This window comes from Gobio gobio (genome assembly GCF_949357685.1).
Source record: "Gobio gobio genome assembly, chromosome: 25".
NCBI classification, from domain to species: domain Eukaryota; kingdom Metazoa; phylum Chordata; class Actinopteri; order Cypriniformes; family Gobionidae; genus Gobio; species Gobio gobio.
The window spans coordinates 17,467,813-17,482,008 of NC_137121.1; positions in this window are offsets into that span (position 1 = coordinate 17,467,813).

Below are 14,196 nucleotides of genomic sequence, written 5' to 3' on the forward strand. Positions count from 1 at the left end.
GTGTTAATATGCCGATCAGACCTGATACATATTTCCATCAACATACATTATAAGCAAATATTTTCTATAAACGAATAAACATTGTTAATAACTGAATGATTATTCAAATAGGTGAGCATTACGCTATTGTATGTTGACACAAAAATACTTCTGAGGTGACATTAACTGAATTACGCGATGACACACTCTGAAACACATCTACAATGACAATAACTATTATTACTTACGGAGTTATTAACGCACAGAAATACCACACAAGGAAAAACAGACTTTTGAGGAATAAACAAGCCAGGAAAACGCCGTATAACTCTGTTACTGGAGCTGCTGAGATGAAAACTCTGCACATGCACCAGACAAGTCTGAACAAGTTGACGCGCACAGTAAAACCGCGTAAGGCGAAGCTTGAATTTACGGGTATGTCCCTCTTTGGCTAATGTACTTTCAAGATGGAGGGGCAACATGGCGACCACCGTTAGATCCCATTACCTTATGTATTTTCAATGGCATATTATAAACTTACGAGAATACTTTATTACTTGAAAGAAGTAAATATACATTATTGAGCACATATATTTTTGAAAGTACTAAGTGTTTTTAGCTAAGAATAGACTAAAAAAGTTACACAGTGTAGCTTTAAGCAGTCATTCTGAACCAGTAATCACTTTTTTTTATTTAAAAAAATTCAATTATTTTTTATTTTATCAATTTACTTAAATTATGACTATATTATCATGTGATTATTTGTCCCATTTTTATCAGCCTTTATATGACAGGATTATTTATTATGTATGATTAATATAGCTTAGCTTAATTATAAATTAATAATAACATTTATTAGGCTACAATCTATTAATTAACCTGTCTAAAAAAATAATTATTCTGTCTGCCAAGCTCTGATAATGTATGGAATATTATATTAATATATTATCCATTAAAAAACTATAGGCCAATACCTTTAGAAGCACTGATCTGTCACCGCTTCTTCTTAGTCAGACAGTCTGAGCAATTGAAATGCTTCTCATAAAGTGTGCAGTTCATCATGAGTTACTGGACAGACATTGATACCTTTTTGATATTCTGCTCTATATCTGGAGATCCTCTTGCGTTCAACCGGTGGACGCAACGCAAGCTCGACATGTTTTTAAAAAACCGCGCAAATTTACAGGCACACGGCACAGCGCATGTTCTCGAGACTCCGCCGCTATGGCAACAAACAAAGCCGCTAAAACGCAACCACGCACAAATGAGCTCCTGTACTACTTATTGTGAAATTGATTTCTTTATATTTGCTATCAGTATTCTCCACACTGCAAAATCCGTATGTGTTTATTGAACTATGTGTGGACCTGTGAAAAATACGGGACAAATCGCGTCCCGTATTGGTTTGATACGGGACGCGTCATTTTGCTTGTAAATACGGGACGATTCCGTATTTTACGGGACGGGTGGCAACCCTACTAACGTTACAACTGCAACGTACAGTTATAGCCTAAAAATATAAAGTAATGAAACTTATCTTTGCCCTCAGCCTAAACGATTTGCCAGGGAACAAATTATAGATCCATGAGACCAAAGATCGGCCGTTACAAGACGAATTATAGCTCGAGACACACGCCACAGAGACATCAGAGCCAGCGGGAGACGGCAGAAGGACTGGCCGAGGAAAGGTTGCCCTCGCCGGCTTTCACGTGCGCTGAGCGCGCTGTCCACTGGAGCTCACAGCTCCGACAACGGCAGATAAAATGTTCAAATAGGCACTGTTTATGTAAATAAACCACAGATTTGAGCTTTAAACAACTACATTATCGACTGAAAAAGTCTTAAAACTACGTTTTGTCACACATTAACAGTAGATATGAACAAAAAAAAAGACATGTAAACACAGCCCATGTCAGCCATTTCTCAACGAGACGAGCTGCTGGCGGAAGCCCCGCCCATGACGCGAATTCGCATCTGTTGTGCAGTGAATGTCACACGCGATTCGCGCGAATTTCACGCGCGATTCGCGCGAGTAAACTCAAAATGTACACGCGTCCACCTTCGCGCGATTAGCGCGAATTATTCGCGCGAATCGCGTCCGGTGTGAACGCCACATAAGACCTCCGTTTGTCTTCGGAACATAAATGATCGGCGAGAATAGTTTTTGTGCGCAAAAAAACCCTAAATAACGCTTCGAAGCGTTATGAATCAGTGAGTCGAATGAGCAGTTTGGATCGCCAAATTGGCGGTTTGACACGCGATCCGAATCATGATTCGACTCACTGATTCATAACGCTTCGAAGCTTCATGAGGCCGTGTTTTGAAATCATCATCACTATATAAGTCGTTATTTAGGGTTTTTTTGCGCACAAAAACTATTCTCGCCGATTCATAAAGTTATTGTAGAACCACTGTAGTGAGATGGACTTTGTAACAACGTCTTTAGTACCTTTTAAGGGTCTTGAGAGTGAACCGTGCATTGTGCCAATGGAGGACTTTCAGAGCCATCAGATTTCAACTAAAATATCTTCATTTGTGTTCCGAAGACGAACGGAGGTCTTACGGCTGTCGAACGACATGAGGGTAAGTAATTAATGACAGAATTTTCATTTTTGGGCGAACTAACCCTTTAATGACATAACTAATCCAACCTTTCACTATTTCAGCACAGCTTCTCATCAAATAAAGCTAGCTCCCCTTTGTTACACTTTTCAGGTCTTCGATATCCCAGCGGCACATCACATGGAAACACACACCTCTGGGACACGACACACGGCTTATCATAATGACAGATCTCAGGACTTAATCAACACACAATTCATCATCACTGTTTGTGTGACAACGGCTCTGTCACCAGTGAAGTAGAACAGGTGATCCCATTATATCATAATCCCCATCATATGATGTAACTCCAATTTTTGTTTATAAACAAACATCTCTGATGATCATAATGAGATGGATTAGATGAGGCGTCTCCAGGAATATTATGTAACAACAGTCCTTATTTTAAATATTGTTAGACAGCTCAATTGTATTTTTTGAGTGCTTCTATAATTTGAGTTTGAAATTAATGCGTCAACACTGGTGAAGTTTACTCTAACAAACATACAGCTTCATTAAGAGACACTTGAGTCACTAAAACCCCTACAAATCCAATTATGCCTTGTTAGGGCGAAGAGGCAGCCCAGCTGTCCAGAGCTGTGTCCAAGGAGGCGGGGCTTGTGTTAACTGAAACAATGGAACAATGGAGATACAAGAGACACTGGTCACAGACAGGGCAAGCTACTCTGTAAAAACAAACCTATGGAATCTACACAAGAAAAGAACAATTTGCACTGTTTCAGTAGATTTCATTCCATGTATTGAATAGTGATGTTCGATTCTTGAACAAATTATTATTTTAAGCCAGTACCTGGAATCGAACTGAATCTAACTTCAGCTCAGGGTTGATGAACCAAGGAATACGTCTGAAGTAGCTCTTTTAGATAAGCACATTTAGATGTGTCAAGCCACTAAGCATGTCCGAAAAATGAACTAATCAAACCTACAGGCAGAGTTGAAAGTCAGCTTTTCGGGCATGTCTGACTTAAAGGGTTAGTTCACCCAAAAATGAAAATTCTGTCGTTAATTACTTACCCTCATGTCGTTCGACACCCGTCAGACCTCCGTTCATCTTCGGAACAGAAATTAAGATATTTTAGTTGAAATCTGATGCCTCTGAAAGGCCTCCATTGGCTCAATGGTACTCTACACTCTCAAGACCCTTAAAAGGTACTAAAGACGTTGTTACAAAGTCCATCTCACTACAGTGGTTCTAAAATAACTTTATGAATCGGTCATAGTGATGACGATTTCAAAACAAAGCATCATGAAGCATCGAAGCGTTATGAATCACTGAGTCGATTCAGCGGTTTGAATCGCCAAATTTCAGCAGTTTGGCGGTTGCTACACTGAAAAAAATGATTCGTTGAATTTACTAAAAAATTTTATCGTAAGTGGTCGCAATCAATTTATTTTATCTCAATTTAAACAAAAACACATGCAATTCCCATAAAACCAATACATTTTTTAAAATTTCAATCAAAAACTAAATTTAAATTATTTAAACGAGCACAAATTAATTATGCTTAATTTAATCGGGCCATAATCATTTTTTTTCAGTGTACTGCATATTTTAGCTCAAAACCCGATTTAAACACACCTAAACAAGCAAATCAAGGTCTTCAGGATTATTAGGAACTTCCAGGCATGTGTTTTGGAGCTGGTTGGAGCTAAAATCTGTAGGACAGTAGTCCTCCAGGGTCGGAGGTTGACACATGTGAACTTAAAATTTCTTTGAAATATTTAAGTAGATTAAATACAATTAAATTAAGAAGAAACAACACAATTGTGTCGCTGTAACTCATTTGAATTAACTTTAACAAGCATCAAAACAAATTTTTTTACAGCATAAGCTGCAAGCTGTACTGTTACAACCCTTCATTTGCAAAAACATCACCGCAGACAGGTGGAGAAAGAAAAGATAGGCTGTTGGCATGCTGTCCACATGGTTAGGGATGTTCCAGAGGGCACCGGTTGATGCCAAAGAAAACATTCATTCATAATCTGCCAGTCAATAATTCAGAGAGGCCGATACAATATGTTGGCTTGGAAAAAGAGGGGAAGCATAATTAAGAAATGGTGTCCTATTTTGTTTTTATGCTGACTGTTAAAGACAGATATGGTGCTTACACACTTAAATATGCTAGCGTGTGTGTAAACACTGGCTGGTCTTGTCAGGTCAATCAGGTGTGTAGGGTGAAACCCGCTGCTCTCTGACACAGAGCTGAATTGCTGGGTTTAATTTGGAGTATCCAATATCATCAGGAGCGCTCCCATAAGAAACATTACCGGGTGAGGAGTTCATCTTGATAATGGCTATATCATGAACGGAGGTGTAGGCCTGCCAACACTTAGTTTATCTATCAGATACCAAATCCAAATGGGTCAACATGTTCCATATGAGACTAAGATCAGGGCTCCAGAGTGCGACTAAATGGTCGCATTTTGCGACTAAAATTTGAGAGTGTGCGACTGAATTTTACATCCAGTCGCACATGTGCGACCAGTAAATTTGCCTGCTGTCGGTACTGGAGAAATTAAGAAAATACACTTACTAATTATAATTGATAGACGTTATGTCTGGCAAATTATATCTTTGCCAGCCGTTTCTATATGAGATAATATTAAACCATTTGTCCGTGATGCATTTTTGCCATTCGCAATCCAGAAGAGAGAGAGAGAGAGAGAGAGAGAGAGAGAGAGAGAGAGAGAGAGAGAGAGAGAGAGAGAGAGAGAGAGAGAGCTCTCTCACGTGGAGCTACAGTGAACACAACACCACAGTCACAGTCAGCTTAATGAGTGACGATGGCCAAGAGAACTACACAAAAGTTTAGTCTGCTTAAACTTTAGGGATGTGCGGTGATATTAATCTAATTTTATTTTCGATTTTGGCTTCTAAGAATTATAAAAAGACGGTATGAGGTAAAACTATTCCTATAGCCGTGTGTTCGTCGAGCTCATCCTTCCCTTCGCAGCTCCGCTGTCATTTCTCCCTAAACCTAAACTTAACTCAGAATCAGTGATTGTTGTAAACTGCAGTCTCTACTGTTGCTAAACTGCGGGATGTGTTTGATAATAAAGGGCTATTAAATGCACAAAAATCCGCGCAAGAGACGCTGTTTCCAACTTCAAGGCGGCTTATATGTGTGTGCTGCGAAATGGACCGACTTGCACTTAATATTTTAGGCTTCGTGTGCGCGTCTAAACCATCAAATAAACAACAAATAGCCGGTGTCAAAATGACCGGATTGGAGAGTAGTTATTTTAACAGTTTATATCTTAAATGGGCGTAAATAGTTTGAAGAAATAGGAGAATATGATATTATTAGTTCTACATTGATCGGTCTTAAAGGGGCAGCGTCTAATAAACCTGCTGACGATTGAGCCATTCATTCGAATCGAACAAAAGGCAAATAGAAAATATTCACATCTCTTGAATTAATAACTTTTATAAGCTTTTATAAGCATTAATCTATCAATTTATACAGTGAAAACTATGCAGTGTTATTTTACATTTCATTACTTTATTAGATTTCTTTATAGGTTTGTTCTTTACTGTAATATTAATGTTAGCAGACCTTCCGAATGCCTGCACACTGGTCCATTTACAAATAGATGTTTTATATTTTTGTTCAAACTTTGCGGTTTCTTTTGCTATAGATATTTTACTTTTCAGATTGTAAAGCCATGTTAATTATGTTCTTAATTGTGTTTTTTTTTTTTATAAAAAAAAAAAAAGATATTTAAAGTATAATAAAAAGAACCGATAAGAATACTGTTAAAGTACCGGATCGATAAGCAGTATCGGTAAGAGTAGTAATACCATTTAAACCTTAATGATACCGATCCCTATTAGTAATACAGTGGACATTAGTAGATTTGGTTAGCATGTTGATTTACGGTGTGCGCCCCTAAAATTTCTGGTTGTGCCCCTAAAATTTTCAGTAGGGGGCCACTGTGCTCCAAGTGAAAAAAGTTAGTCTGGAGCCCTGAAGATGCATATGAGATTGATATCTCAACAACCTGGCTGTGTTGAACTGGCTGCTTATTAGCATACCATTTTAGTAGTCTGTAATTTCTGTGCCACTATAGCAGAACTAAATAGAATTGCAATCCATCTGTTTACTGAACTGTTTTCTGATATAACTAACTTTAAATTACTGGACACTAAAGCTCAGGGCTGGTAACTGGTTGGTTGCTGGTTTGAAGGACAAGAGGAACAACTGAGTTATGATCTATCACTTTTGTGCCCTTAAGCAAGGCACGTAAACAAAGTTCCCCTGAGGGATTGTAACGTTTAAGGTTAGGCTGGTTAGCATGATCCAGTTAGCCCCTGCTGGTTGACGCAGACAGTTGTTACACCTTAATGGCATTTACGCAGAATGTATTTTCGCATTCCAGGTGCTCTGCTTTTCTGTTGTTTTTCTACATAAACATGTGCTAGACGGACGTGTTTGACGAAAATATTTTGCAGTGTCTCGCACATGAGATTTGAGTTCTAAAAATGCGGGGCCCAAGTTCAAAGTAGTTAAACTTTTAAAAAATGCATCTCTAGACCTTGCTTTTTATTCACTGCCCACATGCATCTTGTGTTTTTTGCATTCTATATCACTTATTTTCCATCATTTTCTGTAAATATACGATTAAAGGATGTGTTTGACTATTGCGCTCACATTCTGCGTCTTTTGCAGCATCTTGCGTTCAGCTCTTAAAAATCACATCTCTTGCTGTTTTCATCCCACTGCCCTGCAACTAAAGTTTTGCATTTCACTACACTCATTTTCCATGTTTTTTAATGTAAACAATGCACTAGACAAACACATTTTCATTTCACTGCCCTACATCTCTCATCTATAAACGCAAAAATGTATTCTGTGTGAATAAAGGGCCCCTAAAAGCATCTTTCTCCATTGAAGGCCACTTCAAATTAGCCCTGCATTTGACTAAATGCAACGAATAAATCATTAAATTATAGCAGATGTTTTAGCAGTTTTTGGATGCCTTTTAAAAGCATAAAATGGATTTATATTTTCCCCTGTTTACATTTTAGATAGTCGCTATTAAAAGGTTTGAGACAATATGCATTTGTGCTAACTAGACTGCTGTTTAATATTCTCATACTGTCATAAAACGTCTTTCAACCTAATCTTAACAATATATATACAAATGCAAAAAAACTGCTTTTCACATCGTTTATTAATAGCTTGTCATAAATCTTCCCAGGCTTAAATTAGAAAATATGTAGCAGTAAGTACAGATGGACGGTATGTTCCACGAACAAACTGGAGCTAATGATAGCACAGCATCATGTTCAGAAGTGCCACATTCAGTGAATCTCTCCTACAGTCTAAGGAATGGTGGGAACGCAACACCTCCACTAAAAGAATTGAAACCAGCACCAGTCCACCGTTCCAAAGCGGCAGCTGTTTCCATGGCAGCGCGACTTGTTGAGCAGAAGTGGGCTCTCGCTCAGAGACTCGCCTCAAGGTCTTTACTGCCTCTCACTCTGATTGAAATGAGCTTCTTCAGAAAACAAATGTTCCAGTTTTACTGCCAGCTGACGTATTAAAGGGATGGGCTGTGAGAATCTTGTTCAGATTGAAAGCAAAGACGCACATCATCTTGTAATACTGTTTTAAAAATCAGTCTAACACTAAATCCATGACTAATCTTAAGCAATTCCTCACGTAGTGTCTATTCTACAAGCAAAGAAAGCAACAGTCACTCAAGACAAGAATATCTTCAAAAAGTCATAGATTTCACAGTTCAGGTTGGATCCTGGGCTCTGCGGTCTATAGTGTATTTTACATTAAAGGAATAGTTCTTCCAATCAATCAATAAAATGATCACCATTTACAGTCACATGTGGGTGTAATATAGTGTACAAAGGAGTGGTGAAACAAAAAAAGGCTTTAATAAATCCAAAACCTAAAACTTAGGAGAATAACTTAACACAACCACATTAACATTGATGATACCAGACCATGAACTGAACAAAACAGGGAGTATATATACAGAGAGGCAAACAAGGAAACTAAATGGGACACAGGTGTAATTAATCTGCAAATTAACAAGGAATTATACCACAGGGAATCAGGAAACAGGGAAAACCAAATTAAGACACCGTTTTCAACTAAAAAAAGGGAAAACTTTCAATGTGTTTTGGACGTTTATTTACACGACAACAGCGTTTTGGGGGCCTGAAAAAAGCAAGCTTTTGAAAACGGATTTCAAAGTGCAAGGTTTTGAAAACGATGCCTTTACCATCTCCATGTAAACAACTAAAACTCGAATTTGTGAAAATGGTGACATCATGCGCATCCGTATTCCATTTACGCATATGCGTATTACGTGTTCACGGGGTGTTTCTTGACAAAGTGACATTGCTAACTACTGGCCTGGCATGCATAATACAGTTTTTTTTAGTCATTTTCGCAGATCCATGTGAACGGGGATCGTTTTGACAACACTGTCGTCTGTTAACATTACCCTAAAGGCCTGTTCACACCAAGAACGATAACTATAAAGATAACAATATTGTTCTGTTTATTCTAAGCGTGTGCTGGTCTGTCACTTGAAATGCTCGAGCTTGTTACAGCAGGATGGATTCTAATTGGCTGTCAATGTTTTATCGTTCTGAAAGTGATTCCAACAATATTGTTTCTCTGTGCCGTTAGCTGTGGTGTGAACTCTATTCTTTAATATTGATAACGATTTTTAGAGCTATATCTTTATCGTTATCTTTATAGTTATTGTCCTTGGTGTGAACTTAAGACAAACTAAACAAAGGCTATCCGTGACATCTGGGGCCTTATTTTAACAATCTAAGTGCATGGTTTGAAGGGCATGGCACAGGTGCACTTAAAGGGATAGTTCACCCAAAAATGAAAATGAGCCCATAATTTACTCACCCTCAAGTCATCCTAGGTGTATATGACATTCTTCTTTCAGACGAATAAAATCGGAGTTATATTAAAAAAGTCCAGGCTAATCCAAGCATTAGAATTGGATTAATAGTTGCTCTGTTTTTGAAATCCATAAAAATGTGCTCCACGCGGCTCTGGGGTGTTAATAAAGGCCTTCTGAAGCGAATCGACGCGTTTGTGTAAGAAAAATAACCATATTTAAAACTTTATCAAGTAAACTTTTGGCCGACCGCCTTCCGTGGAAAAGTGTTGAATGTTGAAAGTGAAACTCAAGATGCGTACGTGACGTCATGACGAGCGTACCTGGTACTTTCAAAAATGTTTCCATAAATTGAACAGGGAAGGCGGTCGGCCGAAAGTTTACTTTCTAAAGTTTTAAATATGGATATTTTTCTTACACAAACGCATCGATTTGCTTCAGAAGGCCTTTATTAACACCCCAGAGCTGCGTGGAGCATGTTATTTGATGGGCAGATGCACTTTTTATGGACTTCAAAAACAGAGCAACTATTAATCCAATTCTAATGCTTGGATTAGCCTGGACTTTTGTAATATAACTCTGATTTTATTCGTCTGAAAGAAGAATGTCATATACACCTAGGATGACTTGAGGGTGAGTAAATTATGGGCTAATTTTCATTTTTGGGTGAACTATCCCTTTAAGGCATTTCCGAACCCACTTTTGCTAGTTTAACGACGGAAAAAACGGTCTGTGCATGGTCCAAAAGGATGACAAGAGGCTGTCAAGCAAAAATAGCAACACTCCAACAATGCGCCTGAACACACCTCGTTTTCAGACCAGCACGCCCATGGACAAACAGATGGGCGAGAGTGCATTTGTTATTTCAAATAAAATAATGGCGCTGGATGTGAAAATTATAACTGCGTCAGGCTGAAAAGTGTTTAGCAAAAAACACTTGCATCTCGCCTGGCGTCGCATTGCGCTGGGTGTATGATAGGGCCCATACACTCTCATGTCGTTCCAAACCTGTTTAACTTTGTTCTTCTGCAAAAGAAGATGATGTATTGTTCTGTATTCCATGGAACACAAAAGATGTTAAGCAGGATGTTCATGCTAGAGATGTTCCGATACTCTTTTTCCCTTCCCGATACCGATTCCGATACCTGGGCTCAGGGTATCGGCCGATACCGAGTACTGATCCGATACCTGGGTGTGTATCTGTATATACAGCTGTATATACTACTAGCCCTTTATGAATTGCTAGAATTATTTTATGGTGTGCTTTTGACAGTAGTATTATTTATTTTTCTTAAGCGAAAAAGAACTTCAAATGCAGCCACAAATCTATCACTGCAAACTGAAAAAGGTATTTTAGTTTAATATAACTGTATAAAAAAACAGAGCAACAAATAAATGTAGGAATATAAAAAATTATATATTAATCAGAGAATAATCTCTTTACAACCTTCTAGGCATAATTATTATTATTAGGAGAGACATATTATTATTACATAGAGACATAGCTAAATCTAGTGTAGGAACAGTAGCCCAATATATCTGTCAATTTCTTCACGTAACTGAACTTTTATTTTGACAGGTTGTTTTAAGAAATGTTCTTGTTTAAGAAAATGGTATCGGATCGGTACATGGGTTCAAGTACTCGCCGATACCGATGCCAGAATTTGTTGTGGTATACCGTATCGGTGATATTTCCGATACTAGTATCAGAATCGGAACAACTCTAGTTCATGCTGCTCTTTTTGGATATAAAGAAAGTGAATGGTGACAAGAGGCTGTCAAGCTCCAAAAAAGAAAAAACCTCAATAAAAGTTATATAATAACATATATTATTATAATATCCTTTTTTTTTTTTTGCTTTATTTTTTTGGTATGGAAAAGAGCAGCGTGAAAATCTTGTGAAACATCTTTTATATTCCATGGAAGACAGAAAATCATACAGGTTTGGAATGACATTTGGATGAGTAAATGGTTAAAGAATTGTCCTTTTTAATCAACTACTGCTTTACCTACTGCTTTAAAAACTTGCAGTGCTGAGCAGGCAGGTCACTGAATCTGGAAACGGGCGGACATTATTCTCTCTATAAGAGAACAGGTCAGCCAGTAAGCAAACTGCCACCAGTGTTCCTGTTTTAGAGGTACATTGCAGTAATCTGAGGACAAGTGTCACCAACCTGTCATAAAAAAATTGATGGCAGTATTTTCAAAATAGATGCACATGGAGTTCTTCAATGTCAGCAGGAACCCACAGTTTCATAGCATCATGTTGTAACTGCTTTATGGGTTTACCGTTTCATCAGAGTTGTGGTATCTGCCAATCCCTCAGGATACTGGACAGGTAAGAAAGTCATTGAGAAGGGGCTGTACTCAAAAAAAGGGTATTGGTTCCTATGCAAATGTCTCCTTTTCGAACACAACCTCGTCTGCCATTATTCCAACAAACAGATAGTTCTGCACCAAACTCATGCTTTGGATGATCCGGTGGTGCTAGCCGATGTCTGTGTATATAAACTGGGGTGCTCATTGGGTAGCACTGTCGCCTCAAAGCAAGAAGGTCCCCAATTCGAGTCAGGTGTCCTTTCTGTGTAGAGTTTGCATGTTCTCCATGTGTCTGCAGGGGTTTGCTCTGGGTGCTTCGTTTTGCCCCACAATCCAAAAAATATGCAGTATAGGTGAATTGGAGACGGTAAATGGTCCCAAGCCATGTAATAGAGAGGGTTGGGCAAAGACCTAGCGACATACCCCAGAAAAATCATTGCCAAGAAAATTCATGGACAGTCTCATGCGTATGGCTAGAGATGGCCATAGAATCACCACTAGTCTGATATGACTGGAATGGTATTAGATAGCAGACATCATTTTAACACTGAAAAAGCTTCAGCTTTTAATGTTGTCCCCCCTGAAGTTGAAGCCATAATGAATATGCATTTGCCCTGTTTTATTTATCCTTTATTTTTCCAGGAAGCTCCCATTGAGATTAAAAGAGATCTCTTCTCCCAGGGAGTCCTGGTCAAGAGCCGTAATTTGAAAATCATTCCACAGCCATGGAGTATAATAAGAAAAAGCTGATTTTCCGTGTTCTGAGTGTACCCCAGGTATTAATTTAATCCATAAAGTAATTATAAAGTCATGAGTCATCCTTTAGACAATGCATTAAATTCGCCTACCTTTTTCACCAAAGGAAGGCTAATGTTGTTCTCCTTTATGAGTGTTTCTAGTTTCTTCCTTACAGCTTTTCTGTTCAAAGAAAAAATATATAATTTACCAAGAAACAGCAATTAACACGTGTAATTTTGAAGTAGAAAGACTGAAATAGTATTTTCTTTATTTCTTTCTGTGAAATTAGTGTATAATCTTATTTCAAATGTGGTTAATGTAGGTTATTTCATTTTTACAGTGTACGTGTAAACGAAAATAAAAAAAATACTAATATTATTCATTATAGAATTAAAGGCAGCCGTTTAATGTCCACTGACTGGATATCTGAATAACTTTGGTTCCGGAAGCTATAGACTACAGCAAGCTACTAGTGACCCCAGCTGGTTAAAAACGTATCTATTGATATCTAATAAATGCTGTAGGCTATTGTTTCAACCCATGGTTGGGTCAAATATGGACAACCACAACCGTTGGTTTACATTTTTTAGTTCAATTTTTAAACCCAACAGTTGGGTTTGTCCATATTTGAAACAAACGTGGGTTTTAAACCATTCAGCATTTTTAGCCTGTTTATTTTCTCTACAGATTTGTTCTCTATTCACACTGTATAGCATCATAAGCCTTAACATATTTTTGCAGATGTCATAAATCTTTTCTGACGTAACTTGCACAACTTCATGCAACTACTAAAACCAAAATTTGAAAAATGATTTACAACAAACTATAGAATAAACGTCATTAAGACTTGTTTACTAGCCTACTTACTTTTTGTCCATAGTCAGATGCCCTCGTTTAATATGGTCAACGAAAATTCATACACTTATGTCCATCGTCTTCAGATCCAGACTATTTGATGGATTAGTCAGCGTGTGTACTGTAGTAAACGGGAGCGCGCAGAGTGAAACTGATGAGGGCGGCTGGCAGGCAGGTGGCGCGCCTCCCACGCGCGTGTTCCCTCTTGTTGTAGTCAGAGCCGTTGATCGTAGTGTTCGCCGTAACCATGGTGACAACGTTGCAATGCAGAGATTATACAAAGTAAAATACGATTGAATGTTTCTGGAATTATAAAACTTCTTATTTTTACGTTTTCTTGTAATTAAATACACATTTGGATGTTGCTTCAACTTTGTCCACTTTAGGTGTGTGTTTTTTTTTATTATTGAAAAACGAAATAGAAAATTATATCTCCTTGTTTATCTTGATATTGTTTTACCATAAGAATATCCATTAAAATAATAAATAATAATATATAAATATGAATTATTTGTAGCTTACAAGTTTATGATCTAATCATTGAGTGCAATAAACAATCATTTTTTAATGACTGTCCCTTTCATCACAATTTTCCACTAAAAATGTTCTCGAAAATTGTTTAGGCTATACAACATTGTCAAAGAAAAGTTTGAGAATTATAACAGACATGATGTGTAAAGAAAACAATGACAAAAAATATTTTACTACATGCACGTCATTTCCAATCAAAATTATGCAAAAAGTGTGAAAATATTATGTTAATATGAGATACGCTATTTATGATACATAAAGTCAGCC